This window comes from Mesoplodon bidens (assembly GCF_964165515.1).
Source record: "Mesoplodon bidens genome assembly, contig: HAP1_SCAFFOLD_312, whole genome shotgun sequence".
In the NCBI taxonomy this organism is placed as follows: Eukaryota; Metazoa; Chordata; class Mammalia; order Artiodactyla; family Ziphiidae; genus Mesoplodon; species Mesoplodon bidens.
Window position 1 is genome coordinate 415,877 of NW_027672635.1, and position 17,787 is coordinate 433,663.

The 17,787-nt window shown below is 38.1% G+C and overlaps 1 pseudogene across 1 annotated transcript in view; it reads right to left on the reverse strand.

Moving 5' to 3' along the window:
• Positions 1-1,771: 1,771 nt before the first annotated feature.
• The window catches only part of LOC308609866 (ferritin light chain-like), a 29,695-nt pseudogene continuing 13,679 nt past the window's right edge, over positions 1,772-17,787 (reverse strand). Inside the window, exon 2 of the transcript in view lies at positions 1,772-2,462. The product of the transcript in view is annotated as a ferritin light chain-like (transcript). The remainder of the gene's footprint in view (positions 2,463-17,787) is intronic.

Here is a 17,787-nt window from a genome sequence, read left to right on the forward strand (position 1 = left end):
TTTTATGCGTTCATTCAATTTTCTGTTCATTTACTTATTGTATACATATGGCAATAGAAGCTGCTAAGGCAATCATTGCTATTCTGCAAAACAACAAGGCACAGAAGCAGATGTCTTATTTCCGAGATTTCTCCCCCCAGGATTATTATGATTAAAGATCCTTTCCCCCCACTCCCTGGAGAGGACAAGGGGCTGCTCGCTGGAGGATTTTTAATGACTTGGGGAAAGGCTCAAATATCCCCCCATTATGGTAATCCACCCCAGGGGCAAACCACACAAGAATATTATGAATTTATTTTATTTTTCTATCCTTGCAAAGGTAATACTCAGCTCATTAGAATATGAAAACTATACTGTCAAATTTCAGAATTACATGGATGAAGAAAATCACCAAAGTGGCATCATATCATGTGTGTTATAGCTGTATTTACTATATTGACTATATTAAATATGTTGTGTTATCAATGTATTGTATAACTATATATTGAAAAGGCAAAATGCTGTAACGTATTTCAGAGAAAATAATTATGTTGGCCAACCCCAAATTGTACATTGTAGACGGGTCCTAGGAAAAGAAGATTCAATTCATAGTGAACAAGAGGTTAGCTTCTGTTTTCAGCCATGTGCTATTTCAAGAATTAAACATCATGAATAATACAGGATATAAGAGGAATAGTCTAAAGATGGAAAAGCACATTTTGATTAGGAAAGAGAATTTAAGTCTTTTTTTTTTTAAGGAAAACTGCCTTATTACTATGAGATAAGAAAATTGTTTCCTTCTTTTCTTCCTTGCTTTCTTCTTCTTTTTTTTAACCTTTTTAATTTTGGATATTTGACCTCTAAGCTGAGATGACTGAAAATGCCTCCTCTGGGCATCAACCTTTTTGAAAGACTTTTTCCCCCTCCCTGAGGGCTATTTGTCTCTTGGAGGCTTTGTCTACATTACTCCTCAAGAGGCAAGCATTTGTCCTTGCACTAAATGCTGACATCTCCTGATAAGAGGGAAGCTGCAGAGTAGAAGAATTGAAGGTCAGTATGTTGATATTGGTCTCAAGCGCATTGATGTACATTTGTGTATTGGGGAAGGGGAGTGAAGCTTGAGAGTGGGCCAGTGGGGAGGGGTAAATATTTTGTGATGCTGTCTACCTATGGGCTTATAAAGTTTATGGCTGCATTAGGAGGACAAGCATTACCATTAGCATGAAAAGTAGGGCAGACCTCAGTTGCAAAAGCTTCTAGCCATACACATAGGGCAATACGTAAATGATACACCTTATTGCATTCACCCATTCACCCTCCCCTGTTCACGCTAATTGGAAATTTCCATCCATTTCAGAGAAGTAACACAACTATCAATCATTTTCCCTGGCACGAATCTTCCAGGAGAAAGAAAATGGAATACACCTAGCGACAGAGCTCACGCACTAGTAGTCCATGTGTCTTAGATTTAATATCTGATGACTAGCTGCATTGAAGCCAGGAGGTGGTTCACAAAGTTGCTGCACATTAGAATCACCTGGGGAACTCTGAGACCTTCCCGTGCCCAGGCTCCTCCCTAGACCTACTGAATCAAAATCTCTGGGGCTGGGACCCAGACACCAATGTTTTTCTTCAAAGCTCTTTAGGTAATTCAAACGAGCAGCAAAGCTTGAGAACCAGCCCAATAATGGGAACAAACTTATTTCACACAGATAAAGTGGGGCAATTCATATGTTAAAAGAACGTGAATATATGTATATATTTCTTTTTTTCACTTTATTCTGTTTGTATTTCAAATAGGCTTTTTTTTTTCCTTCTGCAAAAAGCATTATTGTTTCCATTTGGTCCAAGGCTTGGGAGAGGGCTCCAGGGCGGTTACAAAGCTGCCTAGTGGCTGCAGAGCGGGGCTTCAGGCAGAAGCTCTGACGCCAGAGGGTCTCCTCAGACGCGGCTGGACTTCAGAGACTCCTGTTTGGCTCGAGGGTGAGCCTTTCAAAGAGATACTCGCCCAGCACAGCCTGCGGACCAGCCAGCCTGCGGAGGTTGGTCAGGTGGTCTCCCATCTTCTGGATGAGTTTTACCTGCTCCTCCAGGAAGCGGCTCTCCAGGAAATCACAGAACTGGGAGTCTGCACGGGCAGGACCCAGGGCGCGCAGATCCGTTAGTGCCTGGTTCAGATTCTTCTCCCTAAGAATGGCGGCTTCCACAGCATCCTGGGTTTTACCCCACTCATCCTGAGAAGGCTTCTGCGCATCCTGGAAGAGGGCGCGGCCGCAGCACTGGTTTTGCATTTTCAAGAGGCGCTGGGCGCCCTCACACTTCTCCTCAGCCAGTTGGCGAAAAATGTGGCCCATACTGTCCAGAGTCCCATTGTTGCTGTCGAAATAGATGCTCAGAGAGAGGTAAGTGTCCACAGATGCATGTTGAACAGGCGGTGGACGGCGGCCTCCACCTCGGTGGAATAATTCTGACGAACCTGTGAACTCGTGGTTGATCAGTGATAAGGAGCTAAGCTCAAAAACTGGTGTTGGCCTGTCCTGGAGGCTGAGGATAGCTGAGTGTCTGATTCCAAAGGTTGCGAAAGGAAGAAAGGTTGGAAGGTGGTCGGGGGCTGGAGCAAGGAGCGTCCCTGGGTCTGTTCATTCCAAACACTGTTGAAGCAAAAGACAGATCTGCAGGACTGCCGAACGCACTGCCTCAAATAGGCTTTGATATAAATGAACAAGAAGTCCAAGCAAGGACAAAACTTACCCTTCCTCCCACCAAAATAGCTGGTGATACTAGAATCTAGATCTGGGAAGGGATTCTTCCATTGCTTTCTTAACATTCCAAGCCACTAGAGCAGTGGTTCTCAAAGTATGGTCACCTTGTAACCAAGCAGTACCCTATGGGGCCTTCCTAGGACAGACCCATCCCCCATATCCTCTATTGTAGTTTCTCTCTGAAGTACTCAGATAATAGTATCTCAGGCATATTTCTTGAGTTTTCAGATGCTAAAAACCACCACCCAATGGAAGAAATGAACTCCTTGATGATCATGAGCACGTAGCCCTCAGACCTCCTGGCACCTAAGGATGGATAATGTTACCTGCCTTGTGGCCTCAACATCAGCCAATCAGAGGATTGTGCACGAGCTGATCACATGCCCTGGGATGTCCCTCCCTCACCTGGCCTTTAAAAATGCTTTGCTGAAATCCTTTGGAGATTTCAGGGGTTTTGGAACACGGACCACCCCTCTCCTTGCTCGATCCTGCAATAAACCTTTCTCTTCTCCAGACTCCAACCTTTAGGTTTGTTTGGCCTCACTGTGCTTCAGACACATGAACCTGCATTCAGTAACAACTTGACCAGCTTTACCAGCGTCCCCTGATAATGTGTCAGATATTCAAGTTTTAGGGCCCTATCCCAGCCCTATGGAATCAGCAACTCTAGTGGGGCTCAGTGATCTCTGTTATAACAGGCCCTCCATATGATTTTTATTCACCTTAAAGTTTGAAAATATCTGCATTGTCAGCTGGCCAAAGTGTCCACCAGCAGGTGAAGGGGAGTGATGCCTGGAAAAGATAGGGAGTAGCCAAGGCAAGTACAGCAGCATTTGCCGTGGTAGTAATGGAGAATGCCTTTTCTCCACTGGTTGGCACAGACTAGTATCTGGGAGCAGTGGCAGGGTTATTTAGGATGCTTTACAATTCAATGTAGTGACCGCTGTCCTGGTTTGCCAGGGACTTCCCCTGTGTGAACACTTAAAACCTCATCCTGGCAAACCCCTTAGCCCTGGATTTGAAAAACTTAGGGAATAACATGAAATTTAGGGGAAACATGATCTAGGATTTGGGCGAGTCACAAGTGCTAATTACAGCTAAGCAAGTATGGTCAGCATCTAGCCTTCTTTACCCCTTTGTGGGAAGGTAAATCTGATTGGGTGAAAGGACTTATTGTTAAGAAATCTTTGTAGAAACATCCCCTTCTGCTTAGTCTGCTGGTTCTCAGTTCTGGCTAGACACTGGCATCGTCTGAGGAGATTTAAAGTTATTTTATTGGTCTAGGATGACCAACAGTCAGTGTGAGGGTTTTTAAAAAGTGCTTCAGATGATTCTAATATGCAGCCAAATTTAGGTGCCACTGCTTAAGCTTTTGAACCACTGCTACATATTTTCACCTCATCTTCCTATGAGAATATCCAACTGTAGTTGAGGTTTGTTTGTTTTTCTTTTTCTTTTTTTAACTCTCTTATTATAAGATTTACTGTCTTAAATAAGATTGAATGTACAGAAAATCCTGCTAGTCCATCTGGTACAGCTAGATACTTAGAATAATATCGTTAAGATATATACCATTTAAGTACTGTGACTGGCCTTTTTAAAATTAACATATGCATTGAATTAGTACAATCTCTTTTGAAGTTGTCATGTTGGGGAGCTATACCTGTAATCTGCTGCCATTGCTAAATATCTGGACAACTCTTATTAGGAATTGTTTTTAAAAATCTTTAGGGATTAAAACCAAGAGTGCTGTATTATTTGTACTGGGACCACAAAAACCTCACAAAGTTTCCCCACTGTACCTTCTACCCCCATCTCTAACCCTTGGCAACTTCTAATCTGTTCTCTATCTCCACAGTTTTGTTATTTTAAGAATAATACGTAAACATAATCATGAATTACTTAATCTTCGGAGATTGGCTTTTAAAAATTTTTTCTTCAGCATCATTCCCTTGAAGTTCATTTTAATTTTTGCATATATTAATAATTTGTTCCTTTTCGTTGCTCCGTAGTATTCTATCATAAGATTTTATCACAATTTGTTTCAACATTCATCCATTGAAAGACATTTGGGTAGTTGCCAGTTATTGGCTATGATAAATAAAACTGCTATGAACATTTATGTGTAAGTTTCTGTGGGAACTTAATTAAGTTTTTGTTTCTTTTGGATAAATGCTCAAGAGTACAAGTACTGCGTTGTAGGGTGAATCTACTTTTAGGATTAAAAGAGACTGTCAAGCTGTTTCTCAGAGTGGCTAAACCATTTTATTTTCCCACCAGTGACGTGATATAACTTTTCTACGTACTCGCCAGCATTTGATGTTGTCACTATAATTTTAGTTATTCTCTGATATCTCATTATGGTCTTAATTTGCATTTCCCTAATGCTAATGATGTTGAGCATCTTTTCATGTGCTTCTTTGCCATGTGTATATTCTCTTCCATGAAATGTCTGTTCCTGTCCTCTGCCTATTTTCTAGTTGGATTTTTTTAAGTTGTTTGGAGAGTTCTTTGTATATTATAGATACAAGTCATCTGTCTCATATGGGATTTTCAAATATGTTTTCCCACTGTGTAATCTGAGTTTTCATCCACTTAAAAGGATCTTCTATGAAGCATTTTTAACTCATTTTGATGAGATACAATTTATCAGTTTTTGCTTTTATTGATCATACTTTCGGTGTCAAGTCTAAGAATTATTCACCTAGTTCTAGATGCCAAAGATTTTCTATTTTTTTTCCTAAAAATGTCCTGCTTTTACATTTAAGATTATGATCCACTTTGATTTAATTTTTGTGTAAGGTGTGGAGGTTTAGGTTAAGGTTCATTTTTTGTTTGTTTTTGTCAAGGGATGTCCAACTGTTTCAGTACCATTTTTTGAAATGTCTATTCTTCCTTGATAGCTTTTGCACTGCTGTCAAAAACAGGTTAAATGTATTTATGTCAGTCTATTTCTGGGTTCTCTATTCCATTCCATTGATCTATGTATCTACCCTCCAAAATTACTGCAAAGTCTTGAAATTGGGTGGATTAATTCCTCCCATTTTAATCTTCCTTTACAAATTGTTTTAGCTATTCTTCAGCCTCTTCTTACCATACAAATCTTAGAAAAAGCTTGTCTATATCCGCAAAAACCTTGAGGGCATTTTAAGAGTAATTGTGTTAAGCCTCTTAACTTGGGGAGAATTGACATCTTTATTATGTTGTGTTTCCTAATCCATGAACAAGGTATGTCTCCCTATTTGTTTGGGACTTTAAAATTTTTCTTCATCAGCATTTTGTAATTTTCAGTATAGAGGTCCTATAAATGTCCTATTGGGCTTGTATTTAAGTATTTATTTAGGTCAGTTGTAAATGGCATCACATATTTTAATTTAAGCTTCTACACATTTGTTATTAATATATAATGTGATAAAATTGTGTTGATCTTGTACTCTAAAACATTTACAAACTAATATTATTTCTCAAGCTTTTTGTGGATTCCTTGGTATTTTCTCCATTTAGATTATCATGTCCTCTTCAGACACAGACAGTTTTACTTTTCCTTAGGCAATATAATAGGATATATTACTCTTCAACATTCAGTAGGATATATTCCTTCCTATTCAACATAGTAGGAATAGTCCTTTTATCTTTTAAATGAACTTTTTAAAAATTTAACTTTTAAATGTATGTATTTATTTATTTTTGCTTTATTTTCTTACTAGAACCTCCAGTAATACATTTAATAAAAGTGGTGAGAGCGGATATCTGTGCCTTGTTTCTGATCTTACAGAGAAAGCATTCAGTCTTTCACGGTTAAATATAATCTCGGTATAGGTTGTTTGTAGATCATCTTTATGAGTTTCAGTATGTTCCTTTTCTATTCCTAGTTTGCTTGGAGTTCTTTTTTCTTCTTTTTTTAAAATCATGAATGGGATTGGATTTTGTCAAGTGCTTTCTCTGCATTATTGGATAGGATCACATGACTTTTCCCTTTAATCTATTGGATATGGTGGATAACATTGTTTGATTTTAAAATATTTAACCAACTTTGCATAACTAGAATAAATGCCACTTGGTCATGGTATATTATTCTTTTTATATATTTCTGGATTTAATTTGCTAATATTTGGCAGAGGATTTTTACAGCCAATTTCATAAAAAATATTGGTCTGTAGTTTTCTTCTTTCTATCGTATCCCTGTCCGGTTTTGGTATCAAGGTAATACTGGCTTCATAAATTTAATTAGGAACTGTTCCTTCTACTTCTATTTCTTATCAAATCATGTAAAATTGGTGTTAATTCTTTATGTCTTGGGTAAAAGTGAAACATCTAAGCCTGAATATTCCTTTTGGGAGTTTTTAAATGAAAAACCAGTGTTTCTAATGGTTACAGGAAAACTGAGATTATCTATTTCATCTTGGCTGAGTTTTGGTAGTTTTGAGTGTAGAAGCATTGGCCCATTTCACCTACATTTTTCAATTTATAGTGTAGACTTGCTCATAACAACTTGTTCCTCATTAACCTGCAGGATATGCCATGGTATCCCTGGTTGCATTTCTGATATCTGTGATTTGTGCCATCCATCTTTTTATCTTTATCAGTCTTGCTAGATCTTTATTGATTAGATTGTTTATTTCCAAGAACCAGCCTTTTGTTTCATTGACTTTCCCCCCTATTTTCCTGTTTTCAGTTTCATGGATTTCTATTTCATCTTTATTATTTCCTTCTTTCTGCTTGTTTAGTGTTTTTTCCTCTTCCTTTTTTACTGTTGTAATATAGAAAATTAGATTATTGCTTTGAAACACTTTCTTTCCCAATTTAGTGCTATAGACTTCTCTTTCAGCATTGCTTTCACTTCATTCTGCAAACTTTGATCTGTTATATCTCCATTTCCTTTTATTCTATGCATTAAAAAATATTTCCTTGATGCTGTCTTTTTTACCCATGAGTTATTTGGAATTGTGATGTTTAGTTTTCACGTGATTGAAGATTTTCCTGTTGTCTTTCTGTTATTGATTTCTAGTCTGATTCCATTATGGCTAGAGAACATACTCTATGATTTTAATTCTTTTAAATCTGCTAACTTTTTTATGAATATATAAATGAAAGAAATAAGAAAACCTCTGAGTCTTAGCATCCAACACTTAGGCACATTACAATTTAAATCTGCTAAGGTTCTTTTTATTGCCCAGTATATAGTATATGAGTGAATATTCCATGGACACTTGAATATGTATTCTGCTGTTACTGAGTGTGTTCTTTAAATGTCAGTTATATCCTATTGATTGATGATGTTTTCATTTCTTCCATATTCTTGCTGATTTTTCTCTCTGGTAGTTCTATAAATTGCTGTGCTGAAGTCTCAAATAATAATTGTGGATTTAAAATTTTCTCCTTTTACTACTTTTTTCAGTGTTTGCTTCATGTATTTTGAAGTTCTGTTGTTTGGTGCACACACATTTTGTATCATTGGGTCATCTAGGTGGATTATTCCTGTTATCTTTATGTAATGACCCTGTTTGCCCCTAATAATTTCCTTTGCTCTGAAGTCTACTTTATCTGATATTAATATAGCCATTCCTACTTTTTCTGATTAACGTTCACATGATATATCATTATCTTCCTTTTACTTTGAACTCCCTATATCATGATGTTTAAAGTAAACTTCTTATAGACAGTATATAGTTGGATCATGCTTGTGAATTTTTAATCTACTCTTCCAATCTCTGTCTTTGACTTGGTTATTTAGATCATTTACAGTTAATGTAATTATTGCTATGTTAAAGATTAGGTCTACCATTTTATTTTTTGTTTTGTCTTTTACCTTAGTTTCTCAATCCTGTGTTTCTCTTATTTTGCCTGGTGGGTTACTTAAACATTTTTTAATAAGTCCATTTTAATTTAATTTATTTATAATCATTTGTGTATACTGTTTGTATAGTTTTCTTAGTGGTTACTTTTGGCATCACAGTATACATATGTAACTTACCATAGCCTACTGGAATCAGTGTTTTATTACTTCAAGTGAAGTTTCAAAATTTTACTTCCATTTAGTCTCTTAATATTCCCCAGTTTTAAAGTATGATTTTCTGTAGTATTTCCTTTCTCTACATTGAGAACCACATCAGATGGTGTCATAATATTTGCTTTGACCATCAGATAGTATTTAAGAAACTCATGAGGCTAATGATAGTCTCTTATATTTACCCCATTTGTTTTCACCCATTCCATTGTTCCCCTTTTCTTTCTGAAGTTCCCAGTCTTCTGTTATTGTTTTTTTTTATGTTTTCATAACATTAGGTGATATCTGGGCTTTCCAGTGCCATTGGATATGAGTTTCAGGAAACACTGAGTCTGGCTCACTTAATGCTGCTGAGTTGGAGGGTTTGTGTATGTTGGGCCTGTTGGCGCAGCAGGTGCTAGCAGATTAGACTAATGTTGATGGGACTAGTGCCACAGGAGGATGGGTTCCCATTCAGGCTATGCTGCTGCTACAGTAGATCAAGTCCCCCTCTACCCCAAGTGTGGGGCAGTGACCTGCTGCTGTCACTGCTTTGTATTAGGCTGCTTTTGCCTCAGGTGTGTGGTGGGATCCCTTGGAAGCTGCTGCTGCTGTCAATCACAAGGTTAAATTCATTTCAGAAATACTTAAGTATAAATATATAGCCTGGCTCCTGTAGGACCCCTGTAATAGTTTTTTATTGCTTTCATACAAATTACCACAAATATAGTGACTCAAAACAATTTAAATTGATTACCTTACAAGTCTGACATTGGTCTCAATTGAGTAAAGTAAAAGTGTTGGCAGGATCGACAGATGAATGGATAAAGATGTGGCACATATATACAATGGAATATTACTTAGCCATAAAAAGAAATGAAATTGAGTTATTTGTAGTGAGGTGGATTGACCTAGAGACTGTCCTACAGAGTGAAGTAAGTCAGAAAGAGAAAAACAAATACCGTATGCTAACACATATATATGGAATCTAAAAAAAAGAAAAAATGGTTATGAAGAACCTAGGGGGCAGGGCAGGAATAAAGACGCAGCCGTAGAGAGTGGACTTGTGGATACAGGAAGGGGGAAGGGTAATCTGGGATGAAGTGAGAGAGTGGCATGGACTTATATACACTACCAAATGTAAAATAGATAGTTAGTGGGAAGCAGCCGCAAAGCACAGGGAGATCAGCTCTGTGCTTTGTGTCCACCTACAAGGGTGCGATCGGGAATGGAGGGTGGTAGGGAGATGCAAGAGGGAGGAGATATGAGGATATATGTATACGTATAGCTGATTCACTTTGTTATGAAGCAGAAACTAACACACCATTGTAAATCAGTTATACTCCAATATAGATGGTTAAAAAAGAAAAAAAAGTGTTGGCAGAGCTACATTCTTTTCTGGAGGCTCTTAGGGGTGTTTCTGTTCCCTGGACTTTATCCGCTTCCAGCGGTCACTTGTAGTCCTTGACTCAGAGTCCCCTTTCTCCACCTACAAAACCCAAAATGTTGAATCTCTCTGATTCTGCTTCTATTAAGACATCTCTCTCTTTCTCTTTCTACAGTTGGGAATGGTTTTCTACTTTTAAGGACTCATGCAATTAGATTTGTTCCATGAGGTAATCCAGGATAATCTTTCTCAAGGTCTGTAACTTCAGTCATATCTGCAAAGTCCTCTTCACCATGTAAGGTAACATATTAATAGGTTCTAGGGATTAGGGTGAGGGCATTTTTAGGAGCCATTATGCTGCCTACCACACCCTTAACAAGTGACCTTGAGAAAATTACTAAGATTTTTAAAGCCTTACTTTCCTCAAACATAAAATGGAAAGAAAGCTAACTAGTTAATATCATGAAAGTGAAACAGTATATATGAAATCAACTAATTCAAAAAATGAGATTTCTTCTTTTTCTTTATGATTTACATGATTCTCAGAGTTCGGTTACTTGAAGAGTTACTTTTTTTTTAAACAGAACTAAGGAATTTCAGGGTTCAGGTGCTGTAAGATTGTCTGAATTATCTGAGTAACAATTAGCTAAGCACAGGTGTAAAGCATTTGATTTACTCCCTGGTTTTCTTTATCTTCTCATCCCAGTAAATGCATATCCCTTTTCTAGCTCCAGCCAGTAGAGTCAGAGCTTGTTGTACTGTTTAACTAAAGTTCAATTTAAATTCTCTCTACATCTCCAGATTCTCAGCCCTGGTTGCATATTATAATCACCTGGGGAGATTTCAAGAACTACCGATGCCAAATTTCTACCTATCATGGATATTTGAGGAGGGACCTGGAATGAAATGCTCTAGCTTATGGTTTTTGGAACCAAATCATAGTCTACACTGAGCCAAATTATTTGTGAGATCACCTCTAAAAAGGAATTTATCTGTGGTGACTAATGCTCTTCCTTTGTCAGTATGCTTGATTTGTCCCTCTTTGGGGGAAAAAAAGAGGGGGAAAAAACCCCCAGCAGTTGTGCTCCCTGAATTATAACCTGATGCTTTGGAATTAGTGTTGGCTTAGAGCGCACATCTTCGGATACCCATTCTCTCTCCTGCTTCCTTGCATGAACTTATATCCTTGGGCAGTGTTTCATCCACCACCCTCTTTTGCTTCTAATCTTAGCAAGTAAAGTCTCCCCTTAATGAAATAGCATTTCATGAGGCTTACTGGGAGCATAGGTCTGTTCCAGACCTATCCTATGTTAGCTAAAGCAGATATAAGTGATGTATTTTTGGCATTCATCCTTGTGGGTTGGAAAGAGAAGACAGAATTTTATCCTTTAGGTGTCATCGGACTGGACAAATGGGCTCTTTCCCTCTGCTGCCTATCATGTAAAAACCTGAGGGTGTTACCTCTAGAAGGTATCTTCTAGTTATCAAAATAGTTCAGATAAGTCAAATTTCTCAGTAAAAGATGACAAAACTATGGCTTAGGTGGTTAATTTTCTATGTCAATTTGTCTGGGCCACCATGCCCAGTTATTTGGTCAGATATTATTCTGGATATTTCTGTGATGGTGTTTTCGTGTTTTTTACAATTTTTATTTATTTATTTATTTATATTTTTGGCTGCGTTGGGTCTTCGTTGTCACACGTGGTCTTTCTCTATTTGCAGCAAGCAAGGGCTACTCTTTGTTGTGGTGTGCAGGCTTCTCATTGTGGTGGCTTCTCTTGTTGCAGAGCATGGGCTCTAGGTACACGGGCTCAGTAGCTGTGGTGCACGGGCTTATTTGCTCCACGGCACATGGGATCTTCCCAGACCAGGGCTCAAACCTGTGTCCCCTGCATTTGCAAGCGGATTCTTAACCACTGCGCCACCAGGGTAGTCTCCGTGATGGTGTTTTGGATGAAATTCATATTTAAATTGGTGTTGGACTTTGAGTAAAGCAGATTATCCTCCATAGTATGGGTGCGCCTCATCCAATCAGTTGAAGCTCTTAATAAAACAAAGACTGACCTCCCTGTCGCAAAAAGGAATTCTGCCAGAAGACTTACAGAAATTGAACTGCAACTCTTCCTAGAGTCTCTAGACAGCCTAACCTGCAGATTTTGAATTGACCAAGCCTCTATTATTGTGTGAACCAATTGTTTAAAATCTCTCTCTCTCTTTCTCTATCTTTATATAGATATGGATATAGATCTAGGTATCATTATTGATATCTAGATCTATATCTATCAATATATATGGGCACATTGTATACACATGCTGTTGGTTCTGTTTTTCTGGAGAAGCTTGACTAATATAGTGGCCCATATAAATAAAAGGATGAACCCAAGTTCACCCAGGTAGAAATTAGTACAATGAGAACTGGAACTTAAGGCCTCATGACTCATTCAGCTGTGAACACTGACCCAGAACTGGGGTCCTCAAACTCTGGCCCACTGATCAGATCTCGCTTGACTCCTGGTTTTGTACATAACATTTTGCTTGAACACAGCCACACCCATTCATTAATGTATGGTGCATGGCTGTTTCTGTGCTACAGCAGCAGATAGGCAGTTGCAACGGAGAGGTATGGTACACAAAATCCAAAATATTTACTATCTGACCCTTTACAGAAAAGATCTGCTGACCCTTGCTCTAGGATGCCATCTGATTTCTGATAACACAGAGGAGAATAATTCATGCACATTGGGGTTGATTGTTAATCTCCTGTCCTCCTTAGGTCAAAGATCTCTTAAATGCTCACCCTTGCAATAGCCAGCTTGGGGAGCATTGTCTGAGGATGCAGAAACATTTCTTGCCAGGTCTTTCCAATCCACACTGCTCCCTGACTATGGTTCTTAAAACCTATTTTTAAAAAAATTTTTATTGGAATATAGTTGATTTACAGTGTTGTGTTAATTTCACGTGTACAGCAAAGTGAATCCGTTATACATATACATATATCCACTTTTAGGTTTTTTTAGAGTCATTTCCAAATAGCCCATTACAGAGTATTGAGTGGAGTTCCCTGTGCTAATAAGAAGAGCAGGTTCTTATTAGTTATCTATTTTATGTATAGCAGTGTGTATATTTCAGCCCCAATCTCCCAATTTAGCCTCCCCACCACAATCCCCTGGTAACCCTAAGTTTGTTTTCTACATCCCTGCCTCTACTTCTAAAACCTGTCTATTTTAACCAACTACCACTCATTGCTTACTGTCTCTGGCTTCATGTACTTCATAATAAATCTGCCTCTTGTTCAATCCTGGATGACATGTTCCAAAGACTGAGATAATATCTTATTCTACATAACTTGTGCTTGATATTGTCTAACTTGGGGTCTTTATCTATGTCCCAAAGAAGACAGTCACACTCTGTCTTCTAGTACTACTAATAATACCACATTTTATGTCATGAATTTGACCCAATGCACTGAACTATCCCTTTAGAAACTGTATGCAACCTGTCACTGGGTTTTAGCACCGGGATAGAGCTCAAATTAGTGTTCATATTTAAACAAATCTACTTGACCAGAAACTTTTTGTCTCACCATTTATTTTATTACACAAGTAACTTCTCTCTTTGCATCTATGATGTAAATATTTTTGATTTCCTAAATTATCTGGAAAATTATTTAGAGCTTCCATTTCAGTAGGCATTGGAATTGCTGTGTTATGACTATTTCATTATTTTATTTCCAATGTTAAATTAGGCTTCAAGCTTTGGCCAAGAGTAGACAGGAAAGGGTTTTAAAAGAAATGAAGAATGGGAAAGACTTCTGATGCAACGGAGACTTAATAAAGATTTGCTTTTGAATCAAGAATTTATAATAAAGGTTTGAATTTGAATCAATAAGTTATGTCATTGCAAAATAGCTCCCTGGTAAAATTCCATTCTTTTGTAATCATTAAGTACAGAAATTAACCATCAAAATATGCAGTGATCTTTTTCATTTTCTAAAAACAAACCTATATCTAGATGAGAGGAGAATTCATTTCATAACTCAGGCTCTGGACTTACAACTCCAAGTCCTGTTTTCTTTCAACCATGCCTGCTAAGTTTCTGTCTACCTTCTTGAGCATGAGGTAATGGCTTCAGCTTTCATCTCCTTACTCAGTATATAGCTTGGTGACTAAGAGTAAGGGATCTAAACCTTGAGAACTTGGGTTCCAATCTTGACTCTAAAATTTACTTGTTGAGTACTCTTGAGCATGTTATCTGTTTTTGCCTCAGTTTTCTCATCTATAATATAGAGATAACATTACTTCTCTCAGCGAGTTGCTATGAGGGTTAAAAAAATTCATACAATGCAAGAATTTATCAGTTCTTGGAACACAATAAATACTGAAAAGAAATGTTAGCCATTATCAAGGGCCCCTCATTTTATGGATAATATAGATTAGTTTATATAGGTCTAATATTTACATATACATAACTATTTTGTACCTATATGTGTGTATACGTTCTTCTTAGAAATTGAGCAGTCAACATTCACATCTAAAAGTATGTGCTCTGTGAAATGTAGATCTCCTGTGTACAGACACAGTGCTGTAGTTATCTATTGCTACATAATAAAGAAGTCCAAACTTAGTGGTGAAATAAACAAAAATTGTAATATGTGCCCAGATTCTGTGGGTCAGCGATTCAAACAGTACGCAGAGGAGATGGCTTGTCTCTACTCTGTGACTGATGTCTGAAACCTCAGCTCATGAGGATTCAAATGGCTGGGGCTGCAATCATCTAGATAATTTTAATTCACATGTCTGGCCCTTGAGATGGGATGACTTGAACACTGTGCCCAACAAAGACTGTTGCCTGGAGTGCCTATAGATGGCTGCCCATGTGGCTTGGACTTCTCATAACGTGGTAGTTAGGATTCAAGATAGAGTATCCCAAGAATGAGCGTTCAGGGTTGAAGCATTCCAGGAGAATCATGCAAAAGCTGCATGACCTTTTATGACCTAGTCTTAGATGTTACATAGTATCACTTTATACTATTGCAGGCGTTGGAGACCTTTTTCCATAAAGTGTCAGACGGTCAATATTTTAGGCTTTACACGCCATACAGTCTCTTTTGCAACTACTTAGCTCCGCTGCTGTGATGTGAAAACAGACACAAACAATACATATACTAAGGAACATGGCTGTGTTCCAATAAAGCTTCATTTATAAAAGCCGGTAGAGGCCTAGATTTGGCCCACCAGCCATAATTTACTGACCCCTGCTCTACTGTTTGAAGCCATGGAAAGCCTGCCCAAATTCAAGGGAAAATGCCCACATCTGGATGTGAAGAATGGCAACGAATCTGAGACCCTGTATTAAAACCACTACATATGGGATACTTAGAAGAAGATCTGTCTGCATACCTTGTTTCTCCCATGTATGGTGGATATGAGGTATTGGGACATGTTACATCTCTGTAAGCCTGGGTCAAGGTCAAAGTTGGAATCTGAACTCAATGACCTTGATTTCTGGAAGAATTGGTAACTCTACTTATGATATCCTTACACTCCTTACCCATATAAATACACCACAAAAGATAGATTTCAAGTAAACAGTTGCTTTATGGCAGCTTTTTATTATGTCTCCATTGACTGAATTATTCCATTTTGGTTAGAAACATGAGTTTTGTTTCTTTCCTAAAGAGATCTGCAACTTTTCAGATGCGGCATTTCATTCTAATGAGAGGATGATGTAGGTTTTTATAAACGGAAAAAGCAGGGCAGGCTGAGTTCACTCAGATCATACCAATGCTTACAGGAATAACCGAAGCTGGAACACAGGCTTCCAGGTTTTCCTGTCCTGTGCTCTTTTCAGTAGGTGCCATTGTCTGCTGGGCCTGGCAGTAATAAGTTTTGACCTTTACCTCTCTACGCTATTGTGAAGTGGTTTTGGGCTTTGTTAGCTTTCTTATGAGTTTGTACTAAATTGTGTCCATAAAGTAGGCTGAATTCCTCAGGGAAGGATGATAGCTGTTACTGTGTTATTACTGCAAATGTTGTGTTGGTTACTTTTTTTTCTTTTCTTTTGTCCAGTTGTATCCTGAACTTAAAAGTTATATTATCTGAAATGAACGATGTGCATCTGGTGGAAAACACTAATTTAAGGGATGAAAATTCCTGATGATTGCTTCAGTCAACCCTTAATACACACTGAGCTTCATTAGTAAATAGACAACTCTCAGACCTTTCCCTTGGAAGAGGTCACATAATCAGGCTTTGTGTTGATTTCGCATTCTGTTCGTTAGAGACAGAACAAAGTAGAATAATTGGCTGGTACAGGGAAAGCAGAAAGAACTTTCTTCTATTTTGGTGATGCATCCCGTAATAAGGGTTGAAAATGAGACTGGAGGTAAAAACGTGAAACTCAGAAGAGCAAAGGAGAGAGGATATTGTTTCTTTGAAAATATTCTTTCAGTGTTGGCCCAGATGAAATATGAAGCTGAGGAAATTTTTTTTTAAATGATGATTTTTGTGTTAACAATGTGAGTGTGGAATTAGTAAGAATCAGAAAGCAAGCATCCTTTTCCACCAAGGACTTGGGAGCAAGTGAAACCATAAATACTCCCGGTTCTTGGAAACCCTTTTGGAGCAGTAATCAGAGAAGGGTAAAGGCAAAGCCTCAGAGCAGAGGTGTTCAGAGCAAAGGGATAGGAGGAGAACAAAAGGAGAGTGGATATTTTTAGAGCTGTCATTTTGAAATTTACCTGCTTCTGATTCAGTGCTGCTTTGCTACTGTGTTGATCCCGTGGAAATCCTCAAAGCAGGAGCAGCCCTATTTTAAAATAATAAGGTTAGAGCAAGTGACTTGAATCCAGGTCTCTTTAGCTCAAGAGCACAGAGGAGAGTGTGAGGAAAGAGTGAGGCCACAAGGAATTGTTCACTGGGTACATTTTCCCCAAACCTCACTAACTGGGAGAAACTGACCACTGGATTATGTGGCTTGAAGGAAAGCAAAAATGTTGAAAGCAAAGAGTGTGGAGCTTGTTTAGAAAGCAAGCTCTATCATTTGGTCACCTGCTGATGATAATAGCATTGGCTGAGTCCTGACCATTTACAATGAAGGCACTTCTGTAGGTCATAAGTTCCAGGAGGGCCAGAACTGAGTATGTCTGTTTCAGCATTTAGCATGGTGTAGCATCTTAGAGCCCGGTACATTATTGGCATATAGTAGACTTAAAAATGAATATTTGTGGATTGTCTGAATGAGTGGATGAATGTGTGTGATTCATATCCTATTTGCAGGTCCTATGCCCTACAGTGGATTTTCAGTGTCAGATTGGGAACGTATTTATGATGGGGATTGGCATTGTTCCCTATCTAATGGATAAAGATTACACATCAAAGGACTTTACATTCACATCCCAAAAACCTCATAGGAATTACTTAACAAAAAAATAAAATTGGATTCTGTATAATTTCTAATTTATAAGCTGGCTAGACCACTGGTATTTCTGCCAGTCCTCTGGTAGTTCCGATGATGTCCCCATGATGACCCAGGCATAATCAGAATGGCTTTAGGATTGGGGAGCCAAAATTTTCCTCAGTATTTACTGCTTTGCTAGTCCATTTAAGAAAATGGACTATTGAAAAAATAGCTTCAGACACAATATGGCATTTTATGATTTAGCATAAAATCTG